Here is a 25,139-nt window from a genome sequence, read left to right as displayed (position 1 = left end):
CCAACCCCATGTAGATACCAGTATCCCTTTGCCTTGTGGACACTTAATTAATGTTGGGAAGACCATCTGCCTCTTTCCGATACCTTTTCTGTATGTACCACTCTTTTCCTACCTGCACAAATGAGAAAATTGGCTTTGGGTTCAGGGAAGGTTTCTCAATATATTTCCTGGGTGTGAGAAGTTAAATTCTCCAACCAGTTCCCAGCTCATTAACCGCAGTCAGTTTTCTCCTATCTACAAATAGAAAAAAGTCTGAGTGTCCATTGTGGAATTGAATGGTGAGCTCACGCATTAATAGCCATGGAAGTGATTGCTAAAAGAGACAGCTAGATGGTGAAGTAAATAGAGAATAGCCCTGGAGTCAGGAGGACCTGAGTTCAAATGCAGCCTCAGATATTTAACATTTGCTAGCTCTGTGACTCTGGACAAGTCACTTAACCCCAATTGCCAAGCCAAAGAAAAGAAAAATTGGTTTGGATCTTGTCCTGGTCAATTAAAGCAAACTCAGGAAATAAGGCAAAAGGAGTTTATTAGTGACAGGAATTCTAAACCAGCTTATTCTCTGACATAAACAAGCCCATCCTGTTCCCATTATCAATCATAATCGCACACCAAAGGTTATTTTTTCCTATCTTTTTAAGATAGAATAATATGAAGCTAACCCTTTTAATCAGCTCATGCCCTCCTATACCAGAATCTTTAGTCTACTCCAAACCTAACTCTACCTCTATCCCCCATTTTAGGGCTGGAAAACTGAGCAAGAACTCTTTCCAAAGCCCCCATTTTAAGAAGGCTCCCAGGCCAACCATCTCTTCACTTCCCACCAGCTGTCCTCCTCTGGACTGAGTTCCATTATGTCCCTCATTACAGAAGGAGTCCCTTTCTTCTTTTATATGTTTTCTTCCCCCCTTTAGACTGTAAGCAACTTGAGATCAGGGGCTATATTTATTTTCTTGTTTTTGTATCCAGAGCTTAGCACAGTGCTTGGCACTTTGTAGGCTCTTAAATGTATACTGACAGAATGATTCCTTCTCATTGAGGGTAAGCTAGTTACCTCCAATCTTCCTTCCCTGGAGGGGCAGACACTCCACTGCACACTAAGAATTCTTGGGTCACAACATCTGTTCAGTCACTGAACTCTAGCCCTTTCAAAGTCAGAATCTATAAATATTTATTAAAAGTACCAGGCACTATACTATAAACTCATCCATCTTATAGTCATTGTAGATGAACAGCTACCCCCACTTTGCCCAAACTGTGACCCCTCTCCTGCTGATATACCATTTCTAGTGGATGCATTTGGGCCCTTGGAACAAGGTCTATCAATCACTGTTGACTCTCCAGAGTGTCAGGGATCAAATCTGGTATAAAAATCTTGTTAAAAAAAAAAAATTAAGGCCCCTGAAGAATGGGGACATCTCAAATTATGAAGAAGATTGGAGGTCTCCTTCACTAGAGGGGACCATAGAACCTTTAATATAGTGCCATTGGCTCAGAGTTCTGCTTCAGTTAAAGGACTTTAACAAAAAGAGAGAGAAGGAAAGGATGTGAAGATTTTTGTGAGGTTCCAGGAGGAGGATTATTCAGAAAGATAGAGAAGAGACAAAAGGGTAGGAGGAGAAATTAGGGGGAGGGGAAGAGGGCTTCCTGTTAGGTCTCTGTGGGATAGGGAGAAAGAAATGTACTTTATCCATCCTCATGAAGTAGCTATTAGAAGTTTTGTTAAATTATAGGACAATTTTATTTTTTATTTTTATTCTTAATTTAATAGCCTTTTATTTACAGGATATATGCATGGGTAACTTTACAGCATTAACAATTGCCAAACCTCTTGTTCCAATTTTTCACCTCTTACCCCCCCCCACCCCCTCCCCTAGATGGCAGGATGACCAGTAGATGTTAAATATATTAAAATATAAATTAGATACACAATAAGTATACATGACCAAAACGTTATTTTGCTGTACAAAAAGAATCAGACTCTGAAATATTGTACAATTAGCTTGTGAAGGAAATCAAAAATGCAGGTGTGCATAAATATAGGGATTGGGAATTCAATGTAATGGTTTTTAGTCGTCTCCCAGAGTTCTTTTTCTGGGCATAGCTGGTTCAGTTCATTACTGCTCCATTAGAAATGATTTGGTTGATCTCGTTGCTGAGGATGGCCTTATAGGACAATTTTAAACTATACATTATTGACTCCCCAGCTGGAACAATGATGCGTTGACCTCAACTTTGTTAGATTGACCCCTTCAAGGGATCCAAAAAGGAAGCACATACAAAGACAAGTTTTTTCTGATGACTCCCCATGGACACAGGCCCTGGGAAGTTGGACTCCTCTTACTGGTTTGTACCCAAATTTCCTGAGCCTAAAATAAGCTTCTCCAAGCTGAATATTGGTGAGTCTGCTTTGATTTACCTTAAATTCTTTAAGAAAGATCCCCAAGACCTATATGTGCAAAAATGTTTGTGGCAACCCTTTTTGTAGTAGCAAGAAATGGAAACTGAGTAAAATCCCATCAGCTGGAGAATGGCTGAATAAATTGTGGTATATGAATGTTATGGGATATTATTGTTCTGTAAGAAATGACCAGCAGGATGATTTCAGAGAGGCCTGGAGAGCTTTACATAAGTGATTCTGAGTGAAGTGAGCAGAACCAGGAGATCATTGTGCAGGGCAACAATAAGACTATATGATGATCATTCTGATGGACGTGGTTCTCTTCAACAATGAGATGATTCAAACCAGTTCCAATTGTTCAGTGATGAAGAGAGTCATCTACATCCAGAAAGAGGACTGTGGGAACTGAGATAATTGTATAAATATGTATGCATATATTGGAATTAACATATTTCTATCATGTTTAACACATATTAGATGACTTGCTATCTAGGAGAGAGGCTGGGAGAAAGGGAGTAAATTAGAACATAAGGTTTTGCAAGAGCTAATGTTGAAGAATTGTCCACATATATGTTTTGAAAAATAAAAAGCTTTAATAAATAAATGAAAGTTTAAGGGGGACAAAAAGGTCCCCAATTGAGCTAAGAGGAATTGTTTGAATTTGTGACTACTTAAATGAATTTCTAGATTTATGAAAATTGTATAGCTATAAATCATAATTTTCACTTTTTTAAATATAGGCTAGTGGGTTGGGTTTTTTTTTTTTTTTTCCCCTTTTCCTCTGTTTTCTTTACTTTTATTTCCTTAAGAAAAGGGAGATTCAGCAGTGGAATTTCTAGTTCCCATTTTCAGCTACCTAGCCACTTTGCTGATGTTAAAATTTCCTGTGGCCAGGGTTAAAATGGTTATTGTTTTTGTCTTTAAGTTATTTTATCAATGAATAATTAAATCATTCTTGTCATGAGTAGAGAAAACTCTTAAATTGGATGAGGGGGAACTTTCAGTGACTCACATCACTGTGGAAAACCCACCTAAAAGATCCTACAACCCCTCCCTGCATAGATAGGACTTGGGGGAATGATTCCCCACACAAGTGTTATAATACACCTTGAAGGAGCATTAATTAATTAATAGAACTAGACTCTCAGAAGAGGGATTCTCCACCTCAATGGTAAACTGTCAAAGGATGTCACCACCTTGAGAGCAATCCCACTCTATCCACCCGAGAAAGTTCATTTCAGTTTTGTACAGAGAAGAAAATGAAAAATCTGTAAAACAAATAAATAATCAGATTTTGATTCTAATTTATAAACTGAATGTCTTTATTAAAATATTGTGATGATAGCAACAACAAGATTATACAATGATCAATTCTGATGGATGTGACTCTTTTCAACAAGGAGATGATTTGGGCCAGTTCCAATGGTCTTGGGATGAAGAGAGAGGATTATGAGGCACTGAATATGGAACACAACATAATATTTTCACTCTTTTTGTTGCTTGTTTGCATTTTTCTTTCTTTCTTATTTTATTCCTTTTTGATCAGATTTTTCTTGTGCAGCACGATAATTGTGGAAATATGTGTAGAAGAATTGCATCTATTTAACATATATTGGATTACTTGCCTTCTAGGGAAGGGAGTGAGGGAAAGGGAGGGGGAAATTTGGACACAAGGTTTTAAAAGGGTGAATGTTGAAAATTATCTGTGTATATGTTTTGAAAATAAAAAGCTTAAAAATATATTGTGATGAGCTTAAGGGAAGACTACTGAACTCTAATGTTTAATAAAAACAACAACAAAAACAAAAATTCCCAGATCAGTTATTTGTTTAAAAGGGATCTTTAAAATGACTAAAGATTTATTTAAAGCTATAGCTTGAATTTGAGAATTGTCTTATTAGTTATGAGATGTGTTTAGGAGAGATTCAGTGAATCAGGAATTAAAGAAAGTGTTAAAATAAGAGAAGCTTAGGTAATAGTGTAGGAAAAATTAGATTAAAAGTTTTGTGAGCTTAAATAATTCCAAAACTCAAAATTTTAATAAAAGAAAACAAATTTGCTAAACCTAAAGATGGGGAATAGCAAAGTTTGGGAATATCAATCTGTGAAATTGATTTTAATTTTAGTGTAGAATAAAAGTATATTTTAAAATTCTACTTATTGCAGGAAGGAATTTTTATTATTAGAAAGCAGAATAAAGAAATTTCAAACCATCTTCAGAAAAAAACAAAAGTGGGCAGAATTGGAGTTCATTTTGTTCTTGTTATTGTATGTCCTTCATTTTGTTCTTGTTATTGTATGTCCTTCATTTTCATGATATCAGGGAGGTGATGCCATGACAAGCAAGAAAATTGTATTTAAGTGAGGAGGGGCTATGCAAATTCATCAGCCTAACATTCTCTCCCAGAGCCATCTGGGTCCACTAGCAACATAGAGATCAAGATGACTAGAAATGGCTCTGGATACAGTCGCTTTTTAAAACTAAGGTCTTTAACATGTTTCAGTTTGAATTAGGCAATGCTCAGTCAGTGATTAAGATTAGGTAAAAAGTGAGGCAGAGAATGGCCTCTTTTACCTAGTCAAAAAAGAAATGCGCACATATATGTACATATGTGTGTATGTAGTAGTCTGGAAGGGGAAGACTCTTAGAGTTTCTGGCCAAAACAATAGTAGTTGCTATTTACATTCACTCTGAGCTAATCAGAGCCCAAACAATGGTCAAGTGAGTCTTGACCTGGGACCAATTTTTGGTCAATCAATGAGAGCTACAATGATCTGGGTTTTTTTTTTTTTTTTTAAGTGTTTATTAACCCTTCTGTTGTTTACTGCTTTTAAACATCCAACCCAACCTGATGGCACCAAGCAAAACCCATTAGAGCTTGCAGATTAAAAATTAATCCCAAAGTGCTCTCATGCTTAATTATTGATCCCCCAAGAGGGAGTACTGGACCACCTTGACCTTTGCTGCCCAGTAAGTTTTCTGCCACACTGCAGAAAGGCCCTTGTTAAGCAAGGAGCAATGATTTGTGATCAGGGGAACGGGTATCCGAGGGTCACAGCTAGTTGCTCATGAGCAGGGATGCCTTGACAAATCCTCTCACCTGTGATAGAGCTGCTGAATTGCTGGATCAGCTCTCCTCCCATTGGCAGATACCATGCATATCCAAAGTCCATGAGCTGCTACTCTGAATGGCGATTGGATATACGCACTGATCACGCCTGCAAAAATGTATGACAAGGCTGTACGGCATAGTAAACTGGAGCTCTTTTCACACTCTATGAGTCTCCCGCCTCATTCATCGCGCCTCAAAGATCAAAGGGCTCATATGCTTTGAGCTCTTAAAAGATAGTAGCAACACTCTCAGAAAAAGGAAAACTGGTTTTGAAATCAGATGGCAAGTGAAATTTAATGATACTACTGCATGTGGTTTTATCAGTTGTTTAGATAAATTTTAAAAAGAGTAAAACTTGTGTTGAAATCAATTATTTAATGAAAATAAGTTCGAATTGTATAAATAAAGCTATAGTAAGTTAAGAAAAATTTATTGAAGATAGAATTAAACAAGAATTTAAAAAGATATATGAATAAATTTAGTGCATGTGAATTAGTATTAAAAAGTATGAATAGTATGAATAGATGGAAATGGGTTTGGGAGAACAATAGTTGTAAAGAATATTATATAAAAATAGAATAATAGAGATTCAGTTTGTAGCATAAAGAAACTGTCATAAGCATCCATCACAGGTTACAAAGGATTGCTACTTTATTTACATGAAAATAGTTTCACAGGCTCAAGCAGATACAACACAGAAGGTGGTCATACTAAATGAGCAATCTGATTTGGGAAAACATAATCTTTTATGGCTCAGGGAAGATGGAAGGGCGGTATCTAGGAAGTATTGAGATGCTGAGATAGTCCCAAACACAAATCTGGGAAACTTAAATTTACATCAAGGTTGAAGTATTAACAATGAAAAAGCCAGACGAGTTCCAGTTTCTCAACATTCTACGCAGTCTGGAAAGTTTCCAAAAGGATGTTGTGACTGTCTCTAAAAAGGCTAACTAGAGAGTCTAGGACAGTGGTTCTCTTTTTTTTTTCAACAGAATTTTATTTTTATTTTAAGAGCCTTTTATTTACAGGTTATATGTATGGGTAATTTTACAGCATTGACAATTACCAAACCTCTTGTTCCAATTTTTCCCCTCCTTTCCCTCACCCCCTCCCCCAGATGGCAGGATGAGCAGTAGATGTTAAATATATTAAAGTATAAATTAGATACACAATAAGTATACATGACCAGACTGTTATTTTGCTGTACAAAAAGAATCGGATTCTAGGACAATGGTTCACAAAATGTGGTTCAGCGAATGCTCGGGGGTCTCTGAAATCCTTTCAGAGGGTCTACAAATTCAAAATTAGGTTTTTTTTCTATTTATGATAAATATCTATTATGTAACCCATATAAACAAAAAGTCTTTGGACATATTCTCAATAGTTGTTAATACCGTAAAGATACTGAGAAAAAGAGTTTGAGTCTAGGAGACTGATCTGATTATGCTTAATAAAGGAATAGGATTCACATCACATGCACACTTTATAGAGGGTACTTATATTACAAAAGATCAAATTAAAATTAGTATATGACTTATTAATAATGAAATTTTGAGAGGGAAAAACAGAGCTTGCAAGTTATTTCAGGACAAACATTTTATAGAATAAAATAGAGAAACAATGTAAAACAAATTATCAGTCAGAAACATGTAAGTTAATAAAACAAACTACAGTGCTCTAGAATCTCTACTAAATGATATAATAGGTTGGATTAAGAAAAACAAAATAAATATACTTAATTTTTGAGTGATTTGAAAGGAAATAAGGAAAAAGTTGTTCCTTGAGCCCTTCAGAAAAGTTCTTATCTTGTCTCTCCCACTACCACCGCTCCCCTCAATAGAATAACTTTTGAAAGGGAAAAAGTGAAACCTCATAACAAATATGAAGTCCAAAAAAAAAAAAAAAAAAAAAAAAACCTCTCACATGAGCCATGTCAAAAATGATTTGATTGTGGTATCAAATGATGTGGTTTGTAGGTGCCAAATGATGAAATTGGCATACACCAAAAATGTGGGGTTCAATCATGTGAAGAATTCACAATGGCCTTTCTCTTTGGCAAAAAGTAGGTTTATTTAGGAGAAGAGGTTACAGACAAAATGAAGAGATACAATAGACACCAGCAATGGTAAATATGAAATAGAGTTGGGAGAGCACATTGGAAGAAAAGGGATTTTAATAATTAATGAGGAAAGGGCAAGTTCCCTATTGGAACTTGCCATTAATAAGGAGAATGAAAACACTCCATAAGGTTGGAGCATGCTTTTAGATGGCAGACTAAATCCTAAAAGGAATTTAGCACCCTAAAACATTGTGTTACATTCAGTTTTTACCACCACAAAAAGAATATAGATGGATAGATAAAAAGATAGATAGATAGATAGTAGATAGATAGATGATAGATAGATAGATAGTGATAGATATAGATAAGTATATAAATATAGCTCCTTTTCCTTTTTCTTTCATCTCTCTGGAGTATAGGCCTAATAGTGGTATCACTGAGTCAAAGGATTTACATATAGTTCCAAATGACTTTCCAGACTGGCTGTAGCAATTCCAACCTCCTCCAACAATGCAAAAGTCTCTCTCTTTTACCATCATTCCTGCAATGTTTGTCATTGTCATTGTTTCTCATCTTTGCCAATATGATAGCTATTAGTAGAAATCGGTTACTTTAATTTGCAATTCTTTAATAGAGCACTTATTAATCATTAACTATGTACTGTGCTGAGCATTAGAAATACAAATACATTCTCTACCCTCAAGAAGCTTACATTCTAATGAAAAAAGACAACACATAAAAGGGCTGAAAAGTGGAGGATAAGGGCGAGTGAAGATGTCATCCAGGGAATTATGGGATAAGCAGGGTATGAAGTGAAGATGGCTTCTAAGGAGGAATTCATCAAACAGAGAAGGAGATAGCTATAGGGGGGAGGTATTAATAATAAATTATTTGGAACATTTCAAAATGATTGTTAATAATTTACATTTCTTTCTTTGTAAATTTCTATTCATATCTTTTGACCACCAGAATTGCTCTGGGGAGAGGTGGGAGAATGGACAGAGTCAATATGGAGGAAAAAGGGACTAACCTGAATTTTCCCAAATTCCCCTACAAACAACATTAACACCTCAAAATGAATTCTGGAGCAGCAGAACCCACCTATATAGAATCATGGATAATTATTGTATTGATCATAGCTCTTTTAGCTTTCAAAGCTGTTTGTTTTTACAATTCCATAGTTAATCTATAAATCATTTCTCTGGTTCAGCTAATTTCATTCTTCATCAGTTTATACAAGTCTTCAAAATTTATCTTTTTTATAAAAAAGTTAATCTCATATTATAAATTTTTCTCTGATTCTGCTAACTTCACTCCGTATCAGTTTCTATAATTCTTTCCATGCCCTTCCCATCACCTATTTCCTCATTTCTTATAGTACAGTAGTACTTTATCATATATATATATATATACATATATATAATATATATATACACACATACACACACACACCTAAATAGACAAAATCATTCTTCTTGAAACAATAAACAAAGGAATGGAAATCATAATAACCTATCAGATATATAAATAGAATTCAACCAAAGAAGTAAATTCATCTTCTATTCCAGATGTGAATTAAATGGTTATTGGTAATGTGTACACACACACACACACACACACATGTATGTATGTATATATGACGATTGGAGTTAAATGACTTCCCCAGGGTTACACAGCTAGTAAGTATCTGAGGTCAAATTTGAATTCAAGTCTATCTTGACTCTGTGATAGATGCTCCATCAAATGCACCACCTAGCTGCCTCTACTGAGAGACATCTACAAGAGTGGATGAGAGTGAGAGAGAGAGACAGACAAACAGAGACACAGAGACAGAGACAGAGAAAAAGAGAGAGAGAAACAAGAGAAACAGCAACAGAGAGAAAAATAGAGAAAGACAGAGAGAGAGAGAGAGAGAAATCTATTAGTGGAGCAGATTAAACTTTCAAAAACAAACACAGCTACATAATATTTCATAAATCCAAAGACCCCAACTATTGATTTTGTTGTTCAGTCATTTTCAGTCATATCTGATTTTACATGACCCCATCTGGGATCTTTATGTCAGAAATACTAGGTTTCCTTCACCTGCTTACTTTACAGAGGAGAAAACTGAGGCAAACAGAGTGAAGTGAATTCCCCAGGGTCACACATTAGTAAACATCTGAGGCTAAACTTGAATCCTGACTCTAAGCCCAGCACACTATCCAGTGAGTCATCTAGGTGCCCAATTACTGGAGTAAAGGCTCATTATTTGACAAAAACTACTAGGAAAACTGAAAATTAGTCTGGCAGAAATTAGACTTAGACTAACACTTCAATCCCTATACCAAAATAAACTCTAAAAGGATATATAACTTAGATATAAAAGACCATGACACATGTAAAGCTAGGAAAAAATTACTTTTCATATCTATAGACAAGGAAAGTTTTCATGACCTGAATGAAAAATGAAAAAAGGAAATAGAGAAAGAGAAATTAGACTGGCAGGAGGAGGACCATGATAGAACAATGCCAATGAAACCAACAGAAAATAAAGTATCAAGAGCATAATTAATAATGCTAATAGCTGTAGGAGGTAAAGAAGTATAAGGATTGAGAAAAAGCCTCATTGAATGATGAGGTAAGAAACCAGACTGCAAAGAGTTAAAAAGAGAGTTAGAGGAAAAGAATGTAGACATCATTTGTAGACAGTCTTCTCAAGGATCTTAGTCCCCAAAAAGGGAAAAAAAAAAAAAAGATATAGACAACCGTGGACAGGAATAGGCAGAAATGAGAACTTTTTGAGGATAGAAGAGACATAGTCATGTTTGTAGGTAGCAGGGAAAGGTAAATAAGAAGTAAGTGAAGATTAAGAGTAATGTTAGAGGGAGAAATCTTCTGAAGATGATAAAATGGAATAGGGTTACTTGTACATTCAGAGGGCTTTGCATTAGCAAGAAGGGTTACTTCTTCATGTGAAATGGGTGAAATGGGAAATAGTGGAAGAAAATATCTCAGTGTCGAGGTAAGGAACAGAGAAGAAAGGATAGCTGTTTATGAATGGTTTTAATTCTTCAGTGAAATATGAAGCAAAATTCTCTGCTGAGCAGTATGGGAAAAGGGGAGTTGTAGCAGGTTTAAAGAAGGCTGAAAATATTTGGAAACGCTGCTGTCATGAGCAGAATAGTAAATCAATTAGGAGATGCAAAAGAACTGCCTTGTTGCAGTGAGAGTCCAATTAAAGTTATGTAATGTAAACTGGTAGTGAACTCAATCAACTCATTTTTGTGATTGACTCCAATTTCATTCAGTTTCATATCTAATCAGCTCGATTTTGTGATTTGCTCCAGCTTCATTCAGTCTTATATCCAAGATATAAGAAACTAATTTAAACTGATAACACTAAGAGCCATTCTCCAATAAAAAAATGATCAATGGACATGAACAGATCATTTTCAAAGTAAGGAATAATCAACCATATAAAATGTTCTAAATTATGAACTCAGAATGCAAATTAAAACAACTTTGAGGCTCCACATCACACTGCAAAGATGACAAAACAGGAAAATGGCAAATAATAAAGGGGCTATGGAAAGCAAGAGTTATCAGTCCAATCATTATGATATAGTTGAACTATGATACAGTTCCAAATTGCTTTGCCCAAAAATTTATTAAATTGTTCCTTTCTAATATTATCATTCAAGTATGATCTTTATGTATGTGTAGATTGTTTTTAGGTAGCTCTTAGTATGGCTCAATCCCCAATTTTACTCTCTGAGCTGTCGTACTTATTCTATACTCATGCTAAAAGTTCTAGGTTTCCACTGTTACCAGTGGAACAACCACCACATTACTATAACTCAAAAATGTAAGAATAATTATTATCTCAGAGGTACTCAAAATAAGGCAAATTCAGTACTCATCAAAACATTATGATCCACCCAAAGACATAAGTTACACTCTTCCACCAATACACAATGTTTCATGAAGGAAACTGGACAGATGCATATGAGTGGGGCATATGAATGAGGAAAACCAATGTCGGGGCAACTGCAACTCACAACTTTGGACAGTAGGGTTTGATGTTCTTGATGCCATTAAGAACAACCTATATCATACCAGGTCTCTTTTCTGCTAACTTCTCCACTTCTTGTACCCACCATCTTCTTCTTGATAAATCCATTCTTCTGCTTTCAAGCTAAAGAAGTAATGACAAATTGTTTTAATGCACAATCATCTTTTACCAAAAAAAGTTAAGAAATTGTTATGTTATTGTAATAACAAGCAATTTTCTTAAGGCAGAGTACCATATAGCTCTCTGGTTCTGTTTTATCCAATCAGCCCCAAGCTTTTTATGGAGAAGCAGATGTGAATCCTATCTTTTCACTTGTGTTTGTCCCTCTCAAACCAGAAAAGGTTATAAAGAGGAACTAGAAATGTCTATCAAGAGTCACCTCTCTCAAGTCATCTGTCATTTAGAAGAGCAATAGCTCAAACTGCCCCAAAGTTCTGTTTCCTCCAAAGAGCTTTTCAGCAATTGCTCTATCTTTTTTCATTGGCTACTCTGAAAAACTGGTCCTCTTTTTCAATCTGTGGGTTCTCAACACATCCTTTAAAGCCTTCCCACCAGCTGCTTCTACTTTTAGCTTCTTTAAATCATACCTTTCATAGTTGGCTTTCTCCTGACTCCCATCCTCTCAGTGCCTCAGATCTACTGGTGATCAATGACATGTTTTTTCTACTTTTCCATCCTACATAAAACCAATGGTATTTATTTAATCTTCTGATAGTCCCCAAATAGTTATTTGTCTAAACACTTTATGAGTAAAAATTTTCCAAACTCTAAAAAGCCACATGCTGTAAAACAAGAGATCACAATGCCTTTCAACCTCAATCATTTTTCTTCTTCCAAACACATCTTCTCATTGCATTTCTCAAAGGAAAAGTTTTCTATTTAATCTTCCTAAAATATGTTTCTCATTCATATTTTATGTGAAAAATTGTGTTTCTTTACAAGTAGACTATTTGTTTTGATTGTCTTTTCCACAACCAAATTGCTCACACTCTAGACAGACAATACCTTAAACTCATAAATTTAATTTAATTTACTTAATGTAAATTTAATTTAACCCTAATGATACTGTAAGGGAGATTTGGTAGAGCCAGAAGGTAATGATGTAGGTATTTTCCACTTTTCCACTTTCCAAGGCTTTTAATTTTAGAAGGAATTTCCTTCCACCAAAATACAGAATTGAGACAGAGAAATCATGCAGCCAAGATAGAAGAGAAGGAAGAAGGGGAGGCTTCCTAGTTCCCCTAATTCTTCTGCAGAGCCATCAAAGAGTGAGGGCACTGCCCTCAGAAAGCAGGAAAAGCAAGCAAAGCTATCACCTCCAGGTGTGATGAAGTGGGCAAGAAAGTAGGGCAAGATGCAATTGAATAGACTAAGCTGGTCTACTAAAATTCAATCCATAGTAGCTATTCTTCCTTCACTTTCTTGGAGCACAGCACAAAAAAATTCCTACCAACCCTTTACTCATCTATCTGTTTCAGTGTTGGTTTCTTCTTTGATCAGTGGTAGGAAGGGATGAACTGAAAGAGATTCAATCTATTGCCTACAGTTATCACACACTTAGATTAGGCCATCTCCAAGATTCCTTCCATTCTAAATTCTTTAACTCCAGTGTTATCTTCACTATACTTTGTAGTTTTCCACAATTCAAAGAGTTGACTGGAGTTACCCTTCAGAAAAGTGACTTAGTTCCCTCAGTTTGTAAAATATTTGGACTATTTGGTACTCTAAATTCCCATCTCGGTTTAGACTCTATAATCTTCATTTCCTAGCTTCTTGATTTATATTAGGTGATAAAGGCAAAAGATTAAAAAAAAAAAAGATAAAAAAAAGTCTAAACGTCAATCTTGATTTATAAAGGAACCTGAAGACTGATTTTTTTAGACTAGGATTCCATGAAAGGAAAGGAATGGGGATCTAAAGTGTAGAGAGATTTGATTTCTATGAAAAAGAGGGTGGGGCAGTAAAGGGAGGAGGATATTTGAGACACCAGAACCTATGAAATCATAAGAGGTCCATAGTATTTTGTTTGACTAACCAATGACATGCCAGCTCTCCCTGACCAGCTCCCTCCTACCCATCCCTCATTTCTCAAGCCTCCTTGGCCACTCAGCAGCTGGCCTGGCCTCGAGCTTCATTAGAAGTCTAGAAGGTATACAGTGGAATATACTCAAAAATATTTAAAAAAACATTAAACCTCTATCTCACATGAGCTCCCATTTCTAATGTTCTGACTTCACTTCTTCAATCCCAACTCCCAACTCATAACTTTCAGAAATTTTCTCTTCTCCAGTAATTTTTTATTGATATCTTTTGTCACCTTAGATTCTTCCTATATCCTATATCCCTTCTCTTCCCATTCCTTATAACAAAGAATTTTACTTAATGAGGAAATGAAAAAAATTCTGCAAAATCAGATAGTTTAAAAACCTGATGCAATGTTCTGTACCAATATACCCTGACCTCTGCAAAAGACTAGAAGGAGAGATCTTCATATATGTCTTTGAGACCAGATTGCAACAATTCTCTTCTTCTTCTTCTTCTTTCTTCTTCTCCTCTTCCTCCTCCTCCTCTTCCTCCTCCTTCTTCCTCTTCTTCTTCCTCTTCCTCCTCTTTCTCCTCCTCCTCTTCCTCCTCCTTCTCCTCCTTCTCCTTCTCTTCCTTTTTCTTCTTTTTTCTTCTTCTTCCTGAGGCAATTGGGGTTTCAACTTGCCCAGGATCACACACCCAGGAAGTCTTAAGAGTCTGAGGCTAGATTTAAACTTAGGTCCTCTTGACTTCAGGGCTGGTGAACAATTCACTTTTACTGGTCATGTGGTTTATTAACATACTCAGATAACATAAGAACACTCAAATAAACAATCAAAACAATGCTTCAAATAACAGGTTACAATGTTGAAGCTTGGGTTGATTTTGCTTTCCTTCCTTTCCCACCCTTCCTCCCAGATGGTTTGAAGGGAACGAAAAGGAAAAGAATTAAGCAGACTTAAAAGTAGTGGGAGCTTCCATGCCATCTGAGGAAGCAGGAGGAGGACCGTTGGCCTAGAATTCTGCTTGTTCTCACCCAGTGGCAGCTGCTGGTTTCATCTCAATTTAGGCCAGACCACATGGCTGGGCTGGGCTGCTCTCTGCTTCCTGGGGCTGTTTTCAGTCAGTTCTGATGTGATGATGATGTGATATAGTAACTACTTGTTATTATTCACCACCCCCCTTCTGTTTGTCCTTTGATTTCCCACGCTCAAAGCCATGGCCAGCCTACTCCATTCCCTATACATTAGGAAGAGCTTTAATTCCTCAATGGAGTTCTCTCCTTCACCATCTATCTCAACCCATGGGGAAAGAAACAACAACAACATTCCTTTTAAATGTAGCTCTAAGGAATCTAGAACTCAAAAATTTTAAAAACAAATGTAGAGAAAAATTTGCTTTGAATGTAATAGGGGAAAATAAGAAAGAAAGAAAGAAAGAAAGAAAGAAAGAAAGAAAGAAAGAAAGAAAGAAAGAAAGAAAGAAAGAAAGAAAGAAAGAAAGAAAAAATAAGAAAGAAGAGAAAGAAAAGAAATGTAGCTCTAAGAAGAAAAGAACTCTGAGGAATATGTACATACACAAACTTCCAGTTTATTCCATCTTTATAATTTCTTGTGACCTAGTCCTCCTGGAAGAAACCAAGTTAGGCATTGATAAATTATCCATGCTCCTTATAAAATGTGGCTTAGAAGAGAAGGTAGTCCTCCACATAGGATCTGACAATGAAAGAAGATAAGAGATCTTTCAGATTTCCTTCCTCTTCTTGGACAGCATGCATCCCAAATGTGCGTTAAATAGCACAATGGAAGATTCAACCACAGATCTGTTAACTCCAAAATCAATTCTTTCTTCACTATCCATTGGCCTCTCAGGGAAAGATTCGGAGCAGGATTGCTCAAATACATCAAAATAACTTTTTTTGTAAAAAGGACCTTTCAGAAAGCCAGGCAGAAGGTAAGGCAAGCGAGCAAGATAATAATATCATGAAGGTTTCCCATATACTCTTTCTCTTAGGCACAGAAGCAACTCTATGTGAAGTCAGCCTGGTCAGAAAGAAGCAACCCCAAGATCACTGGAAATCCATAAGTCAGTCTTTTCCTAGATGATTTATAACACAGGGGCGTTCCTTTGACTTAATAACAATTTGTTTGGCATTAACATTTGATTGGGACTTTGTTCTGCGGGTCTTAATGGAGCAGGATGGCTTTTAGAAAGATGACAGAATGTCACACACACACACACACACACACACACACACACACACACATAAACACAAAGGTATTTCCAGGCCCAACCCTTTATCCATTGTACCACACCAGCTGTCCATTGATTCTGTTTTTCCATTGCTCCTAGAAAGAGGAAGTAGCCTTGTTATCTTTCAGAAATGGGAAAAATCCCCAAGTCTCTGGAAGTTTTCTTTGTTTGTGCTTCAAATTTCTGTGCTATTAAGTGAAAGGACAGCAATTAAGAATGCCCTGGAAGGGAAAGATTGCTGAATGGGAGCTCATCATCAAAGCAGAATTATTGATTGTTATTAGCAATTTCCCAGTATAGAAAAAATAAATTCACAGGAATTTCTCTAGGCATGTGCAGAAAAAAGGAAGGAAACAAGGAAAGAAGGAAGAAAGAAAGAAAGAAAAAAGAAGGAAGAGAGGGAGGGAGGAAGAGAGGAAGGAAGGAAAGGAAGGAAAGGAAGAAGGAAGGAAGGAAGGAAGGAAGGAAGGAAGGAAGGAAGGAAGGAAGGAAGGAAGGAAGGAAGGAAGGAAAGAAGGAAGGAAGGAAAGAAGAGAGGGAGGGAGGGAGGGAGGAAAGATGGCTGGAAACTCAGAGTTGATTCAAAAATCAACTACCTTCCTATATTATCATCACAAAACCCAAATACTAATATTAATGGAGAAATCCTCTTCCAAATAACTACAAAATACATTATTAAATATCTGGGGATGGACTTAACAAAGCATACAAAAGATTTGAATTGCAAAATACTCCTTAAAGAAATAAACATCAACTTTAATAGCTGGAGGTATATATTCAGTGCTCATGGCTAGGACATGTCAATTTAATAAAAATAATAATACTACCAAATTAATTTGCACATTCAAATCTAAACAATAAAATTACTAAGGACACAATTTATTGAACTTGATAAAATTATACAATTCTTTTTTTTTTTTAAATCTAGAATGTCAAGAGAAATGATGAAGAAAAGTAGAGATGAACGTGGAATAGCACTTCCAAATCTTAAACTATTTATACTCATTAAACCATTGATACTAGTTAAAACCATTTATATTGATCAAAAAATAGATCAGTACAACAGACTATAAATACATTAGAAGAGAAGCAGATTACATATCTATGATAATTATTCACAGGAAATGTATTCCTAACAAGCAAGAAGAAATTACCAAAGATAAAATAGATCATTTTAATTACTTGAAATTGAAAATCTTCTGCATAGACAAAATCAGTATCTAAGGAAAGTAACCAAATGGGGAAATAGTCATATTAAATTTCTCTGACAAGAGTTTTGTATCCAAGATATATAAGCAATAAGTAAGTAAGATCGAAATGGCAGAGTAAAAGCAGGGACTCACCCAACCTCTCCCAAATTCCACTCCAAACAACTTTAAAATAATACCTCAAAATTAATTCTGGAGCAATAAGACCCAGAAAAAACCTGAGTGAAACAATATTCTAGGCCAAGATAACTTAGAAAGTTGTCAGGAAAAATATGTCTCATTGGCATAAGAGGGGAGTGCAATACAGTGCACGTTACGCCTGCCAAGCAAACAGCAATGCCCCTTAATCTGTCCTTGAAACCCAAGGCTCTCCCCCATCCCATTCCATGAAAGGCAGCCAGCAGCAGCCACACTTAGTAAAAGCCAGCAGGAGTGACTCTGGAGCTCCCAACTCACAAATACTAAAAGTATTTTGGATAACTGGTAATAAGGAAATTACAGGGGACCCTTAGTTAACAGTAGGTATAGAACTCTGTGGCATTGCCCATGTGAGGATTCCAGGCACAATCCCAAGACAAGGTGGAGAACTAGCACACTAGATCCCCAGAACTAACTCAGAAAACAACAGAACTAAAAATCTGAAGCTTCAGATACTGTCTTTTTAATCCAGAGAGCAGAGCCTAACTTTAACATGAAGTTATAAGTCAAGAAATAGTCTGGAAAAATGAGCAAGCAACAACAACAACAAAAAAGAACCTGACTATAGAAAGTTAGTATAGTGACAGGAAAGAACAAAACACAATCTCAAAAGAGAATAATGTGTCAAAATGGTTACATGCAAAACCTCAAAAAAAAAAAGTGAATTGGTTTCAGACCCCCAAAAGATTTATTGGACGAGCTCAAAAAGGGTGTGGAAAATTTTTAAAAAGCAGTAGAGAGGGGAAATTAGGAAAAGAAATGAGAGAAATGCAAGAAAACTATGAAAAAAAATCAACAATTTGGTAAAGAAAGGACAAAAATTTGAAAAAAATTTACAAAAATTCACCAAAGAAAAATAATTTCTTATAAAGTTGAATTGGACAAATGGAAAAGCAAATACAAAAGCTAAATGAAGAAAATAATTTCTTAAAAATTAGAATTGAGTGTTTGAATGCTAATAATGTTATGAGGCATCAAGAAAAAATAAAACAAAATCAAAAGAATTTAAAAATAGAAGAAAATGCAAACTCTAATCATAAAAAAAAAAAAAAAAAAAAACTGACCTGGAAAACAAATTGAAGAGAGATAATTTAAGAATTATCAGATTACCTGAAAGTCATGACAAAAAATAAATCATTTGTATGGATCAAATGAGCTATTTTTAAATTGAATTTCTAGTAATGAAAAGAAGTATTTCATTATTAAATATGAATGAATCATGTAAAATGAATGAAATCAATAAAACACTGGAACCATAATTGTTCTAATTATTTCACTTTATCTTTCAAATATTATTTTTCTCTTTAGCAGCAGGTATTTGAATAAAATCTTAAGGCATATGTACATCCAGATTTCAAAGGGAAATATCCTAGTAAATATTATTGGTAGTTCTTTGCTTTAACTGAGAAAATCTATAAGATTTCATGTTTTTTGTTAATGACATCTGAAAACAATACTTTTTTTTGCAATCTTTAATAGTATTTTATTTTTCTAAATACATATAAGGATATTTTTCAACATTCATTTTTGTAAAACTTTATAAAAACAATATTTTTCTTATAACACATACAATCTTGGCAATTTCTCTGTATATGTACTATATAGACTACCTTGATAAAGTTGGTAAATATAGTAAGCTACAGACAAAATTCAATATAAGTTGATTTGATCAGGGAAAACATCTTTAAAGCATTATTAGATACAAATGTGATTTTTATGAATAGTCACATAATATCCAACCATTTTTCTCAAATAGAAAAAAAATTTCATTATAGAAATGTTCTTATATAAGGATACAATTTCCCAAAAAAATCATATGGAAAAGAACTTGAGCAATCATTTACCAAGTTTTCTTTCTGCTGTATGCAATAGAAATATCTAGTGTAGATCAATAGGTGACATAAAAGAATGATGTTTACAGAATGCCATTGTCATAGCAGAAATATAAAATTGATCATTATGCAGATATCAATCTATTCTGTACATCTTGTTACTGATAGAGAACCACCTTGGTTTATTAGCACATATAATTGAGAACAGCAACCAGGAGTCTTTCAGTCAAGGAACACAACTGAAAAGGCCAATAATCTGTCTTCTTGTTTTCTGTAATCAAGTTTTTTATCTATATAAATCTGACAGTAACTAAATTCTAGCATTTTTCAAGTATTAGATGAACAAGATGTTGAAAGCCATTCTATACTACTATGTGGCATGTTGCTACATAGGATACTTTTGTTCACCAATTCTGGTACACTTCCAAAATATACCTAATAATCTAGTCTTATTTTTGTCCAAGAGGCTAGAAGCCAAAGATCAGAAATGTGCACAGGTACTTAAAAGAAGTAAGACTACTGTGAATAGGTTTTTAAAGTTGAAAAACGCAGATATAGTGAGGTCTCCAATACCCCCCACCACATCACTCTTTCAGGGCAATAGGAGAACGAGGTTCATCCAAATTCTTAAAGGAGACATTGAATGAGTTATATAGGAGAAAATAGATAGTAAAACTATACTACTAGTGAGGGACCTCAGCTTTCCCCTGTCAGAACTAGATAAGTGCGGAAAAAATAAAGTAAGCAAGAAAGAAATTAAGGATATGAATAAAATTTTAGAAAATTGGATATGCTAAACCTCTGAATGGGAATAAAAAGGAATGTATTTTTGTCTCAGAAACATATAGCACTTACACACAAATTAGTTGTGTATTATAGCATAAAAACCTCATAATTAAATCCAAAAATGCATCCTTTTCACATCATAAAGCAATAAAAATCACATTCAATAAAGGGTCATGAAATCAAGCTCAAAATTAATTGAAAACTAAACACTCTAATTCTAAAGAGTGAATGGGTCAAAGAACAAATTACAGAAACAATAATTTCATTAAAGAGGAGGACAATGAGACAACATGTCAAAATCTATAATATGCAGCCAAAGCAGTACTTTGGGGAAAATTTATCTCTAAACATTTATATCATTAAAATGAAGAAAAAGCAGATCAAGTAATTGAGAATGCAGTTTGGGGGGGAAAAAACCCTTAAAATCCCCAATTAAAAGCCAAATTTGAAATCCTAAAAAAAAAAAAAAAAAAAAGAATAAAAGGACAGATTAATAAGATTTAAAGTAAGAGAATAGTTAAACTAATAGATAAAAGCAGGAGCTGATTTTATAAAAAATAAAATAGATAAGTCTTTGCTTAATTAGAGAAAAAGAAAAAGCAATTATTATGTCAAAAATGAAAAGGATGAATCCAGAACCAATGAAGAGAAAACTAAAACAATTATTGGGAGTTATTTTGCATAATTATATGCTAAGAAATATTGCAATCTAAGTGAAATGGCTGAACATTTAGAAAAATATGAATTGCCCAGATTAACATAAGAGGAAATAGAATACTTAAACCTTATTTTAGAAAAAGAAATTGAGCAAACCACCAATAAGCTCCCTAAGAAAAAAATCCCCAAGACCTCATGGAATCATGAGGTGAATTTTATCAAACATTATAAGAACAATGAGTTCCAAACTATTTGGAAAAATAGGCAAGGAGGGAATCCTACTAAATTCTTTTTATGACACAAATATGGTGCTGATACCAAACCAGGAACAGCAAAAACAGAGAAAGAAAACTATGTCAATATCCCAAAAATTTAAATAAAGTACTAGCAAGAAGATTATAGAAATATATCACAAAGATAATACACTATTAACAGATGGAGTTTACATAAGGAATGTAGGACTGATTCAATGTTATGAAAAGTATCAGCATAATTGACAAAACCAACAAAAATATATAATTATCTCAATAGATTCAGAAAAAGCATTTGACAAAATACAAGACTCATACCTATTAACACCTCTAAAAGGCATGGAAATAAATGGAGATTTCCTTAAAATGATAAATAGTATTTGTCTAAAACCAACAGTAAGTATTATCTATAATGGAGATAAATTAGAACCTTTCCCAGTTAGATCAGGAGTGAAGCAAGAATGTCCATTATCACCACTATTATTCAATATCATACTAGAAATACTAAATATAGCAATAAGAGAAGAAAAATAAATTGAAGGAATTAGAATGAGCAATGAGGAAACAAAACTCACTTTTTGCCAATATGATAGTATGCTTGAAGAATTTCAGAAAATCAACTGAAAAACTATTTGAAATAATTAACAACTTCAGAAGTCACAGGTTATAAAATAAACCCACATAAATCATCAGCATTTCTATATATTCCAATAAAGTCCAACAGCAAGAGATAGAAAGAATAATTCCAATTAAAGCAAATGTAGCCAATATTCAATACTTGGAAGTCTCTCTTTTGAGACAAACCTGGGAATTATATAAACACAATTACAAAACATTTTTCACACAAATAAAGTCAGATCTAAATAATTAGAAAAATATTAATAGTTCATGGGTAGACTGAGCAAATATAATAAAATGATATTTCTACCTAAACTAATATACTTATTTTAGTATTATAACAAGCAAACTACCAAAAATTTTATAGAACTAGAAAAAATAATAACAATCCATCTGGAAGAACAAAAAATCAAGAATATCAAAGGAATTAAAGAAAAAAAAATTAAAGGAAGGTGATCTAATCACATCAGATCACAAATTATTACAAAGCTGTAATCATCAAAATAAGGTGATACTGGCTAAGAAATAGGGTGGTGAATCATTGTAATAGATAGGTACACAAAACAACCATAGTAATCTTGTATTTGAGAAACACAAAAATCCAAACTCTGGGGACAAAAACTCACTAATGACAAACTTCCAGAAAAACTAGAAAGCAATTTGGCCGAAATAAGGTATAGTCCAACACCTCACACTATATACTAAGATAGGGTCAAAATAGGTATGATTCAGACATCAGAGGTGTTAACATAAGAAAATTAGGAGAATAAGGAATAGTTCACCTGCCAAATCTGTAGTTAAGGGAAGAATTATTAACAAATAAGTGATAGAGATACCAAATGCTGATGGAGAGCATTATAGAATATAAAATGAATAATTTTGATTACATTAAATTTAAAAGCTTTTGCACAAACAAAACCAATACAGCCAAGATTAGAAGGAAAGCAGAAAATTGGGAGGAGGGGAAGAATTTTATAGCAAGTTTCTCTGTTAAAGACCTCATCTCTCAAATATATTAATGATGACTATTGATAAATGATAAAAGAATATGAACAGGCAGTTTTCAGATGAAGAAATCGAAGTTATCTATAATCACATAAAAATGCTCTAAATCACTATTTATCATAAAAATACAAATTAAAATAACTCTAAGGTACCACCTCACATTTATCAGGTTAGCTAATATGACAGAAAAAGGAAATTGATAAATGCTGGAGGGAATGTGGGAAAATTGGAACACTAATGCACTAAATCTCTGTTGCTGGACTAGTAAACTGATTCAACTATTCTGAAAAACAATTTAGAACTATGCCCAAAGGACTATACAACAAATGCATACCCTTTGACCCAGCAATACTACTACTAGGTCTATATCCCAAAGAGATTAAAAAAAAAAAAAGAATTTCTATATACAAAAATATTTATAATAGCTCTTTTTGTGACAACAAATAATTTGAAATTGAAGGGATGCCCACCAATTTGGGAATGGCTGAACAAGTTGTGGTATATGATTGTGATGGAATACTATTATGCTGTAAGAACTGATGAACTGGATGCTTTCAGAAAAACCTGGAAAGACTTACATGCACCAATACAAAGTGAAGTAAGCAGAACCAATAACAGTGTTATATTGTACAATGATCACTTTTGAATGACTTAACTATTCTCAGAAATACAAAGATCCAAGTCAATTCTGAAGGACCCATAATGAAAAGTGCAATCCAGCTTCAGAGAAAGAACGAATGGAACTTGAATGCAGATTGAAGCATATTGTTGTTGGACTTTTTACACAGTTTGCTTAATCATTCCCCACAATTCCAACACAATCACAAAAATTATTGCTGTAAATATTTTGGAGAATTCTTCTTATCAATGACTTCCTTTGGGTGTAATCCCAGAATCTTTGATTCAAAGACTATGGATATTTTAGTAACTTTATTTGTATAATTCCAAATTGCTTTTCAAAATGGTTGGTACTTTATATTTCTATTATGTTTAACATATATTAGACTACTTTCCGTCTAGGGAAGGGAATAAAGGAAGGAGGGGGAAAATTGGAACACAGGGTTTTGCAAAGGTTAATGTTTAAAAATTATCCATACATATGTTTTGAAAAGTAAAAAGCTTTAATTTTAAAAATAGTAAAAAATAATGTTTGATACCATTTCATAGCTTTATCAACAATATGTGTACTTATCATTCCACAATCCTTTCAATACTATTGATATATTTTAGTTATTTATATTTTAGTATTTTTGGGGATGTGTGAGGTAAAACCTCAGGTTGTTTTGATGTGCATTTCTCTTAGTATTAATGATTTAGATAATCTTTTTATGTGGTTATGAAAACTTTGCAGTTCTTTTGAAAACTGTTCATATCTTTTGACCATTTATTTACTGGGAAATGGCTACTAATCTTATATAGCTTTTTTAGAAGTTTTAATACTTTATTTTTTCTAATAATATGTAAAAACAATTTTTAACCTTAGTTACCTATTTGATTTGAATTAATTTTTGGTCATTGCAGTCAGAAATCTTTTACTGTTGCCAAATTTTTCATGACTTTCACATTCAGTTACACAAACCCACATGGGGTTGTAACCTACCGTTTAAGAAGCTTTGTTCTAATCCATTCTGCTATTCTTTTCCATTGTATAGGTGAGTTCATCCATTCATATTCACAGTAGTAATGGCTAATTGTGTAATTCCTTATTGCCTTTTTTTACTGTCTTTTTCAACCACTACCATTGACCTTTATCAGAAATTATTTTATGATTGGAACAATTTGTTCCAAAAGCTATGAAAGATCACCAGTTATCTTGATTTTTGTCTTGCCACCAGTCCAGTTGACTCTGGAAGAGAGAACAAGATGAATGACTTTGGACAACTCTGTCTCCTTTAAATCCAATTTACACATAAGCCAAGATATCACCCATATCCCAACATCATGATGTCATTGATCCTCTTTGAAAATGAAGGACAAACAAGTCACAAATTGCATTTCCTGTTCACTTTTTGTTTTTTTTCCTTCTCATGGTTTTTCCCTTTTGTTCTGATTTTTCTCTCCCAACATGATTCATGAAGAAATGTATATTTGAAAAGTTAATATACATATATAACCAGAAAAAAAAATTAATTAAAAAAAAACCAATAAAAAAAACAAGTTGAATCTCCTCTAGACCCATTCCCAGAACTTGCTCCCCACCCAGATGATCTGTGCTCTATAGAGACTAATTTCAGAGTGACCCTGGTAAACCCTGCTCCTTACCTTTAGTGAGTTGTTAATGTTCTCTCCTCTGAAGATTATAATTAGAGCTGAGGCCACCAACTTAAGGAGTCCCAAAACTCACTAGGATTGAATCCCAGTTCTCTCCAGTTTTGAGTCTCCCCTCTGAGACTGTGATTGGAGAGAACTAGGAAGGGTTCCTCCTTCCTCCAAGACCAGGATCAAGAGCAGAGATCGGAGATGCCCTGAGGAACCAGAATTAATCCAATACCACTGAAATCCTGATTATTATGTGGTAGTGAGTCTCAGATCTCCACTCAGGTATCAGAACTACCTCCATACCCTCAAGAGTAAATATAAAGAACAATCAGAAAAAATTTCATAAGAATGAAATGTTTGCATTCTAATAGTAGGGGAAGAGAGAGGGGAGCAGATATAAGCATCCCCTGAAAATCAAAA

This window comes from Sarcophilus harrisii, chromosome 2 (assembly GCF_902635505.1).
Source record: "Sarcophilus harrisii chromosome 2, mSarHar1.11, whole genome shotgun sequence".
NCBI classification, from domain to species: domain Eukaryota; kingdom Metazoa; phylum Chordata; class Mammalia; order Dasyuromorphia; family Dasyuridae; genus Sarcophilus; species Sarcophilus harrisii.
The sequence above is the reverse complement of the archived record's forward strand: the minus strand, read 5'-3'. Positions refer to the sequence as shown.